The sequence below is a fragment of the Phascolarctos cinereus genome, unplaced genomic scaffold, assembly GCF_003287225.1.
Source record: "Phascolarctos cinereus isolate Bilbo 61053 unplaced genomic scaffold, phaCin_HiC Scaffold_9;HRSCAF=440, whole genome shotgun sequence".
Taxonomy (NCBI): Eukaryota; Metazoa; Chordata; class Mammalia; order Diprotodontia; family Phascolarctidae; genus Phascolarctos; species Phascolarctos cinereus.
This window is the reverse complement of record NW_027556402.1, coordinates 76,654,946-76,662,913: the sequence shown is the minus strand read 5'-3', so window position 1 is coordinate 76,662,913 and position 7,968 is coordinate 76,654,946.

Genomic DNA, 7,968 nt, shown 5'->3' with positions numbered 1-7,968 from the left:
AGCTCAATGGGGCAGCTACATGGCACAGTGGATAGAGCATTGGCCTTGGAGTCAGGAGGGCCTGAATTCAAATCCAGTCTCAGACACTTGACACTTACTAGCTGTGTGTAAACCCATTGCCTAGCCAAAGAAGAAGAAGAAGAAGAAGAAGAGCTCAAGATGGATTTTAAAAGTCAAATAAGAAAGGTAGAAGAAAAATTAGGAAAGGAAATGAAAGGTATGCTTGAGAGAATCGTTAGGTTGGAAAAGGAAGGACAAAAATTGACTGTAGAAAACAAGTCCTTAAAAATGCAATAGGCCAAATAGAAAAAAGTGCATTGAAAAAAAACAATTCCTTAAAAAATACAATTGGCCAAATAGGGAAAAAGTACACTGAAGAGATCAACTCTTTAAAAAGTAGAATTGGCCAAATGGAAAAGGAGGCACAAAATCTAATAGAAGGAAACAATTTGTTAAAAATTAGAATTGGGCACATGGAAGGTAATGACTCTATGAGAGAGTGTGAATCAGTCAAACAGAAACAAAAGAATGAAAAAATAGAAGAAAATGTCAAATACCTCATTGGTAAAACAACTGACCTGGAAAATAGATCCAGGAGAGACAATTTAAAAATTATTGGTCCACCTGAAAACCATGATGAAAAAAACAACTGCATCTTTCAGGAAATCATCAAGGAAAATTGCTCTGAGGTCCTAAAACCAGAAGGTAAAATAGTCATCAAAAGAATTCACCAATCACCTCCTGAAAGAGATGCCAAATTGAAAATGTCAAGGAATATTGTAGTCAAATTCCAAAATTACTAGGTCAAAGAGAAAATACTATGAGCAGCCAGAAAGAAATATTTAAATAATACAGAACCACAATCAGGATTACATAGGACCTTGCAACTTCTATATTAAAAGATCAGAGGGTGTGGAATATGATATTCCATGAGGCAAAGGAGCTTGGATTACAACCAAGGATCAACTACCCAACAAAAATGAGCATGATCTTTCAGAGGAGGAGTTGGACATTCAGCTGAAATAGGGGACTTCTAAACCTTCCTGATGAAAAGACCAGAGCTCAACAGAAAATCTGATCTTCAAATACAAAACTCAAGAGAGGCACAAAAAGGTAAACAGTAAAGAAAAAAAACAATGTTATTAATAAGGGCAACCTGTTTATATCCCCACAAGGGAAGATGACACTTGAAACTCTTTTTTAAGTATAATTTATTTATTTTTAGTTTTCAACATTCATTTCTATAAGACTTTGAGTTCCAAATTTTTCTTCCCATCTCACTCCTCCCCTCACCCCAAGATGGCATGCATTCTGAATGCCCCTTCCTCTAATCTGTACTTCCTTCTATCTACTTCCCTCTTGTCTTACTCCCTTCCCCTTCTATTTTCCTGTAGGGCAGGATAGATTTCTATACTCCATTGCCTATATATCGTATTTCTGAGTTGCATATGAAAACAATTTTTAGCATTTGTTTTTAAAACTTTGAGTTCCAAATTTTCTCCCTTCCTCTCTCCCCACCTACCCTCAATGAGAAGGCAAGCAGCTTGATACAGGTTATACGTGTGTAGTCATGCAAAACACTTCCATAGTAGCCATGTCATGAAAAACTAACTATATTTCCCTTCATCCTATCCTTTTATTCTATTCTCTCTTTTGACCCTGTCCCTCCTCAGAAGTGTTTGCTTCTGATTACCCCCTCCCCCAATCTGCCTTTCCCTCTATCATCCCCCTGCTCTCTTATCCCCTTGCCCCCTATTTTCTTGTAGGGTAAGATAGATTTCAAGACCCAGTTGAGTGTGTAAATTATTCCCTCATTAAGCCAAATCCAATGAGAATAAGATTCACTAATATCCTCTTACCTTCTTCCATGTCCTCTCCACTATAAAAGCCTTTTCTTCTCTGTTCTATGTGAGATAATTTACCCCATTCTACCTCTTCCTTTCTCCTTCTCCCAGTATAATCCTCTCTCATCCCTTAATTTTATTCTCCAGATATCACCCCTTCATTTTCCACTCACCCTGTGCCACAATACTTGAATTGTTTCTTTCTGGATGCTTGCAGTATTTTCTCCTTGACCAGGGAACTCAGGAATTTGGCTACAATATTCCTAGGAGTTTTCCCTTGGGGATCTCTTTTAGGAAGTGATGGGTGGATTCTTTCAATTTCTATTTTACCTTCTCATTCTAAAATCTCAGGGCAGTTTTCCTTGATAATTTCTTGAAAGATGATGTCTAGGCTCTTTTTTTGATCATGGCTTTCAGATAGTCCAATAATTTTTAAATGATCTCTCCTGGGTCTATTTTTCAGGTCAGTTATTTTTTCCAATGAGATATTTCACATTGTCTTCTATTTTTTCATTCTTTTGGTTTTGTTTTACAATATTTTGATTTCTCATGAAGTCACTAGCTTTCATTTACTCCATTCTAATTTTTAAGGAAGTATTTTCTTCAGTGAGCTTTTGTACTTCCTTTTCCATTTGGCCAATTCTGCTTTGGAAGACCTTCTTCTCATTGGCTTTTTGTATCTCTTTTGCCATTTGGGTTAGGCTATTTTTTAAGGTGTTATGTTCTACAGTATCTTTTTGAGGGGAGGGGAGTCTCCTTTAGCAAGCTGTTGACTTGTTTTTCATGATTTTCTTCCATCACTCTCATTTCTCTTCCCAGTTTTTCCTCTACTTCTCTTACTTTTTTCTCAAAATCCTTTTTGAGCTCTTCCATGGCCTGGGACTGATTCATATTTTTCTTGGAGGCTTTGGATATAGGAGCTTTGACTTTGTTGTCTTCTTCTGGTTGTATGTTTTGATCTTCTTTGTCACCAAAGAAAAATTCTATGGTCTGACTTTTTTTGCACAGTTTGCTCATGTTCCCAGCCAATTACTTGAGTTTTAAACTCTTTGTTAAGGTAGGGGTCTGTTTCCAGTATGGAGAATGTACTGTCCCAAGCTTCAGGGGTTCTGTTTTCAGAGATACTTCTAGGGACCTGTAAATTTTCAGTTCTTCCAAGTTGGTATGATCAAGGGTGAGTTGTTTATTCCTTTCCTGGCCTGGGGTCTGGTCTATGAGTGACCACAAGCACTCTTTTCTGTTTTGGAACTGTGAGGAGGATTCTCTCTCCATTGTCACCACAAGCTACACCATGCCAGCAGTCTTCCTTGCCCCAAGACTGCCACCCAGAACAGTGACCCAGATCCAAGCATGGACAAAGCAAGATATTCCTGCCTCAGCGTGAGCAAAAAGATCTCTGCAGTCCCCCTCTGATTAGCCACTCAACCCCCCATCCATCTGTGGGCCTAGAGCTCTGGAAGCAGCTGCCATCCTGGGGCTACCCTGGGACTGGGGCTGGGACTAAGCTTCCCTCTCACCAGAGTTACAGACTTTCCTACTGATCTTCTAAGTTGTCTTTGGTGTTTGTGGGTTGAGAAGTCTGGAAACCACTACAGATGCCTGTGATTCAGTCCCCTGAGGTGTGTTCCAGGTTTGCTGAGGCCCAGTCTTTGCCTGCATTGCCCAAGCTGAACTGTACTCCTCTCTCAGACTGGTGCAATAGACCTTTCCAATCAACCATCCAGGTGGTCTTGGGCTGGAAATTTGTTTCACTCTGTCTTTTTGTGGGGCCCTAGAATTTGTTTAGAGCTATTTTTTACAGGTCTTTGGAGGCGTTTGGGGGAGAGCTCAAGCAAGTCACTGCTTTTACTCTGCCATCTTGGCTCTGTCTCCTCCTCGACACTTGCAACATTGAGAACTGTATCTTTACTACAACATTTTAAAGGGGCATACATAGACAGTGGGCATGGGTATAAGTCCACTTTGATGCAATGGTAAAAAATCTAATTAAATGGTCAAAAGGGATTCTACTAGGAGAAGAGAAAAGGAGGAGGCAGACAAACATAAATTACATCACACGAAAAGGCACAAAAACCTATTACAGTAGAGAGAAAGAAGAGAGGAAGAGGAGCACTGTTTGAACCTTAAACTCTCATCAGATTTGGCTCAAAGAGGGAATAACATAATCATTTAGGTATAGAAATCTAACTTACCCTGTAGGATTTAGGAGGGGAAAGGGAGAAGAAAAGGGAGTGTGGGTAAATAGAAGGGAGGGAAGAAGTAGTAAGAGTAAAAGAGAAGAAAAGAAAGAAAAGGCTGACAGAAGGGAGGGCAGACTGAGGGAGGTGGTGGTCAAAAACAAAACTCTAGTGAGAAGGGAAAAGGAGGAGAGAGAAAAGCATAAACAGGGGTCAGGGGAAAGAATAAAGAAAAAGACACAGATAGTAATCATAACTGTGAATGTGAATGGGATGAACTCTCCCACAAAATGGAAGCAGATAGAGTGGATTAAGAATCATAATCCTACAATATGTTGTTTAAAAACCTGGAAAACAAATTGATGCTGAGTGAAATTAGCAGAACCAGGAGAACATTGTACATAGTAACAGCCACATTGTGCAATGACTGACTTTGATAGACTTGGCTCTTCTCAGCAATGCAAGGATCTAAGACAACTTCAAAAGACTCACAATAGAAAAAGCTGTCTACATCCAGAGAAAGAACTATGGAGTCAGAATGCAGATGGAAGCATACTATTTACTCTCCTTTTCTTTTGTTGTCTTGTTTTGTTTCTTCTTTCTCACAGTTCTTCCCATTAGTTCTAATTCTTCTTTACATCATGACTAATGTGAAAATATGTTTAATATGAATGTATAAATAGAACCTATATCAGATTTCATGCTGTCTTGGGGAGGGAGATGAGAAGAAGAAGTAGAAAATTTAAAACTCAAAATCTTATGGAAGTGAATATTGAAAACTAAAAACAACAAATTAACTATAAAAAAAGAATTAGGAACTCTGATCACCATAACGGCCAATCAAAATACTAAAGAACTAAGGAAGAACCATTCTACCTACTTCCTGATAAAGAGGTAAAAGACTCAGTACAGAATGAGTTATTTATGTTTTTGAACATGGACAATGTAGAGATTTGTTTTGCTTAACTAAGCATATTTTTAGCAGGTGTTACATATTTTTTCCTCATATTCTCAGTTAGTGGAGTGGGGTGGTGGGAGGGTGAGAGGCAGATTTTTGCTGATTGAGAAACATATAATTTTAAAAAGAAGGATGGAGGCATCCACTGAACTGTGAACACAGGTAGAGTGATCACTTTTCTCTCACCTATTCCCATGAGGAATATCCCTAGCTACTTCAAAGCTGGTCCCATAGGAAGGGAAATCAGCATCAGTCCTGGAGGCTGAAGAGGATGACGGAACTGAGAAGGTAAAAATGGGAGCTAGCAACAAAACTAACCAAGAAACATTATAGGAAAGAAAGCTAAGGAAGACTGCAGGAAACATGAGGGCAGAGGACAGTGAATGGGACTGGTGAAGTCACTACAAGTTGGCAGTTAAAGATTTTGATGGATGACTGTGGATGGTGATGTCTTTTGTAATAGGAGCAAACACCACCAGAAAAAAAGCAAGACTACGCTAGCAGAGAGGTATGCAGAAGAGAGCAATGATGTGGAGCATTAAACACTAACCAAGTGAAATGAATCTAGTCAGTCACAGAGCCTGAAAGATTCTTTTGGAAAAGGTTTCTCAGTGGTATATGTCACTATTGTGGAATCAGGAGTCTAGGAATCTCTCCAGCTACCCTGGAGGACTAGGGGAATTTGCCTTCCTATGGGAAGCCTTGCTGACTCTAGATAAACTATTAGAAAAGCATAGAATAATAGAATATTAAAGTACTTTACCCCACAATGTTCTTTTTGTTTTTTCTTTTTGCTAGGCAATGGGGTTAAGTGACTTGCCCAGGGTCACACAGCTAGTAAGTGTCAAGTGTTTGGTCTGATGCCAGATTTGAACTCAGGACCTCTTGACTTCAGGGCTGGTGCTCTATCCACTGCACCACCTAGCTGCCCCCAAATCTATCTTTTCTTTTTGTTTGTTTTTTGTTTTAGGCAATTGGGGTTAAGTGACTTGCCCAGGGCCACACAGCTAGTTAAGTGTCTAGTGTTTGGTCTGAGTCTGGATTTGAACTTAAGTCCTCCTGACTTCAGGGCCGGTGCTCTATCCACTGTGCCACTTAGCTGCCCCGCCACAAAGTGCCAATAACAAATTGGTCACTATGCCCTGCTAAATATACTTTCATCAATATTTTCTACTTTTAACCAACTTTCTTTGGAATTTCCTCTTCTCCAAAGTTTAGCTTTTGTTCTTAGAGTGCTTGTTCATGGCACTATGGCTACTTATTTTTGAATGTCTCTTCTTTTGTGGCTACAAGTAATTTAAATGCTTTGGATAAGTCCCAAAAATACATAGTACTTTATCATTATTTTCTTTGGACTGAGTATTGTTCATAGACTGAGTCTTTTGAGGCTATGTACTTGTAAGACTGGTCACTATCTTGGATAGTTCCCATGTTCATATGTTGAAATTCCCAGATTATTTGGATGCAAAGAACCAAAAAAGGAAGAAGTTCTTCATGAAAAATAGCAAAATAGCAAAGGCTGTTTGTGTCAGGAGGGAGTCTAGGACACAAGGATTATGTAAAAATAACGGGGATTTCCAAAGAAAAATAAATAAATTCAGACTGTCTTCAGGGAGAAAAAAAAATCTTATGTTTGTTCTTTTGTTTAAATTTCTGAAAATTCACCTGAAAGAATGCCATGACTCTTTTCAGTGTATTTGTTAGTCTAATCTCCCATATGAGATTATATTTATGAAGTGATTGGTCTCTTGAATTGTTAGCATTCATCTTATAACCTAAATAAACTTCTTAAAATGGTGCTTTAATATAATGTGCATTCATTTTTTTTTAATTTCAGGGTTTTTTTTTTAACATATTTTCTCTTTGAGTACCTTTCCTTCCTTCCCTGTCCTCTCTTTCAACCAATCTGAGATGAAAATCCAGAAAGCTACAGGTTGTTCTTTTTTTTCCCCCTTTGCTTCAAAACATCAAACCTGAGAGCCAGCGGAAGATCCCTGAGGACCTAAGAATGTCAATCAGGAGAAAATCTCTCTTTGCCAGGGCAGAACTCAGATACTCCTCACCGAGCACCAATACGGAGAGTAAAAATCATGAAAGCAAGGCAGGCTGGGATGTGTGGCAATTTATGAGGGATTTCAAAATCATGGGCTGAAAAGCCATTTCAATATTCCTTACGAAAGTTTAGTGGAATGTTTTGGGTTAGGGCAGCATCTAATTTTTATCCATCTATTTGCAAATAGTCATATTTAAAATACATTGCCACTTTCAAGTTAAATCTCTTAGACTTTGGGCAGTTTAATTTTCTGCTGCTGCTCATTGGTTTTTCAATATCGTTAACAATTCATTGAATTTCTTATTGCTATTCGTTTAAATAAATGTAATTTTAAAAAAATCTATCCATCTATGTATATGACACAACCTGGTATAGTACTGAATTGGGTGTCAGAGGATATGGGTTCAAATCCTGGCCTTGTCATTTATTACCTGTGTTACTTTGAGCAATTGTTTAAGCCCTCAGGCTCTTCATCTCTAAAATGAGGAGTGGACTAGATGACCCCTAGGAAGCATTCCATCACTAAAGTCCAAACTATAGTTTGCTATAGTCTAAACTCACATGATAACAAATTTTCGATTTTTCCTCCATTATTGTTTGTGCTGAATTTGTAATTTGGGAATATTTACTAACATTTAAATAGCATTCAGAGTTATATGATGGTTGTTGGCTATATTTTACTTTGGGGCAGCTAGGTAGCACAGTGGATAGAGTGCTGGGTCTACAGTCAGAAAGACTCTCTTCCTGAGTTCAAATCTGGCCTCAGACTTTTACTAGCTTTGTGACCCTGGGAAAGTCACTTAATTCTGTTTGCCTCAGTTTCCTCATCTGGAAAATAAGCTGGAGAAAGAAATGGCAAACTACTCTAGTATCTTTGTCAAGAAAACCTTATGTAAAAAGAGTCAGACACAACTGAAACCTATTAATTATGCGCTC